The sequence below is a fragment of the Manacus vitellinus genome, unplaced genomic scaffold (assembly GCF_001715985.3).
Source record: "Manacus vitellinus isolate BGI_N305 unplaced genomic scaffold, ASM171598v3 scaffold_195_pilon, whole genome shotgun sequence".
NCBI classification, from domain to species: domain Eukaryota; kingdom Metazoa; phylum Chordata; class Aves; order Passeriformes; family Pipridae; genus Manacus; species Manacus vitellinus.
In genome coordinates, this window is record NW_021939365.1 from 24341 (window position 1) to 26637 (window position 2297).

General features: G+C 57.8%; 1 protein-coding gene across 1 annotated transcript in view; it reads left to right on the forward strand.

Annotated features, from left to right (window-relative positions):
* The window catches only part of LOC108639358 (protein Wiz-like), a gene marked incomplete at its 3' end in the record, with an annotated part of 26999 nt that overhangs the window by 1727 nt on the left and 22975 nt on the right, over positions 1 to 2297 (forward strand). The window lies entirely within an intron of this gene.

Genomic DNA, 2297 nt, shown 5'->3' on the forward strand with positions numbered 1-2297 from the left:
GTTGGGTTGGGTTGGGTTGCGTTGGCTTGGGTTGAGTTGGGGCGAGCTGGCGTCGGCCGCTGCGTCGTTGTCTCTCTGTGCCCTCTGGGGTCCGAGGTGGTTTGGGGGTGGGTGGTGGAGGCGGTGGCAGGTGGAGGAGCCTGGCAGTGCCACCACCTCCTGAGGGGTCTCATCCGTCGCCGCGGCTGTTGGGGCTCTGTGCTTTGGGAAGCGTCGCGTTCGGGAACGAGGTTTCCGTCGGGAAACCCCTGAAGCTTCACCCCCTTGGGGAAGGGAGGAGGGCGTGGTCTGGGGTCCAGTCCAGCCAAGACAGGACACAACCTCTGCCTTGGGGGTCCATGTTCACCCCCAGGGTGTGTTGGTACCGTGAGGGGAAGCTTGAGGGGTCCTTCCCGAGTGGATTTGGGTCTGGGCTGGTCCCTCTCCCTCAGCACTGTTCAAACAGGGTCAGTCCAGAGCAGAGCCCATCCCAAGCAGCTCCCAGGGCTCAAAACCCTGAGCTTGCACCAAAACCAATGTCCTGCTGTCCTTCCAAAGGCTCAAAACTTAAACCTGTCCTCCCAAAGACTGAAAACTTAAACCTGTCCTCCCAAAGGCTCAAAACTTAAACCTGTCCTCCCAAAGGCTCAAAACTTAAACCTGTCCTCCCAAAGACTGGAAACTTAAACCCGAGCTTGCCCCAGAACCTGCAATGGGCTGTTCTCCCAAAGACTAAAAACTTAAACCTGTTCTCCCAAAGGCTCAAAACTTAAACCTGTCCTCCCAAAGGTTCAAACTTAAACCTGTCCTCCCAAAGACTGAAAACTTAAACCTGTCCTCCCAAAAACTAAAAACTTAAACCTCTTCTCCCAAAGGCTCAAAACTTAAACCTGTTCTCCCAAAGGCTCAAAACTTAAACCTGTCCTCCCAAAGGCTCAAAACTTGCTCTTGCAAGAGGAGAAGCCGCCCCCCACTCTGGAAGCCCTTGGAGCAGCTCCTCGCTGGGTTCTGCTCGGCCCGGTCCCGTCTCAGACCCATCCCTGCAGCCGTGACTGGAATGTCAGGGAGCTGCTAATCCCGGCTCTCCCGTGTGCTGGGACAGCCTGGAACGAGTCCTGAGCGTAGTGAGGGCGAATTAAACCCTGAACAAACCCAAACCCCTCATTTTTAGCACATCAGCCCTTGGCAGAGGAGCGGGTGGGGATGTCGATGCCAACGAGAGGGTTTTGGAAGCTCCGCTTCGTTCCAGCTGCCAGGGGCTGGATGTTCCCGCTGGTTCAGGTCTCCCAGTGCCCAAAATTCCCTGGCACGAGCCGGTGTCGATGGTGCTGCTGCTCTGCAGGGCTCGGGGGGGGGAAGGATCTCCGTGTTCCGTGAGAGCCGTCGGAGCAGAGGTTGGGTCAGACGCAGATCCCGCATCAAACGGGAGCTTTTAGGGGAAAATAAGTGGGTCATGTCTTGAAATAGGATCTCACTCGAGGTTTTCTCGGCGTGTGACGCTGGCCCGGGGTCGGGGACGTCTCCTGCTCCTGCTGTTCCCGGCTCCAGTGGCCTGGAAGTGCTGCTGGAGGAACTGGGTCGGGAATTGTGCCCGGGGGCCAAAGGAGTTGAGTTGGGGCTGGTTTGGGGGTAATTCAGAGCTTTGGGGTTAATTCAGAGCTTTGGGGTTAATTCAGAGCTTTGGTTCTACCCAGAGGAGGTGAGGAGGGACCTGTGGGTGAGCACAGGAGCTCAAACCCCCCTTAGGCCGCGCTCCCGGGTCTGAATTCCGTGCTCCCTGTTCCCTCAGGAGTTGTGTTCCCTCACGGGAGTCTCGGGGGGACGATTCCAAGAAAAAGGGCAAATTTGGAAAGCTCAGAACCCCCCCAGCCCACTGACCTGGGCTGTGACCCAAGCACTGGGATCCCTCTGCGTGGAAATCCCAGGCTGGAGTGTCTCAGCTCCACTCCAAGCTCTTGGAGACTCCCCACGAATCCAAACCCTCCTCGTTTTCCTTCCAACCCCGACGGGATTTGCCGGGTCTGTCGCAACCAGGCCCCGAGGATTGGCAGTATTTGCTTAACTGGGGCTGTGGGGAGGAGCTGAGCAAACAGGGAAAGGGCTTTGGAGGCGGGAATGCCGAGCTGGGAGCCGGGATTTTGGGGGCCAGCTGTGCCCAGGGCTGCTCAAATCCCTGGGGGCACCAGGAGAACTCAAATCCCTGATTTGGGGGCCAGCTGTGCCCAGAGCTGATCAAATCCCTGGGGGGACTGGGAGAACTCAAATCCCTGATTTTGGGGGCCAGCTGTGCCCAGGGCTGATCAAATCCCTGGGGGGAC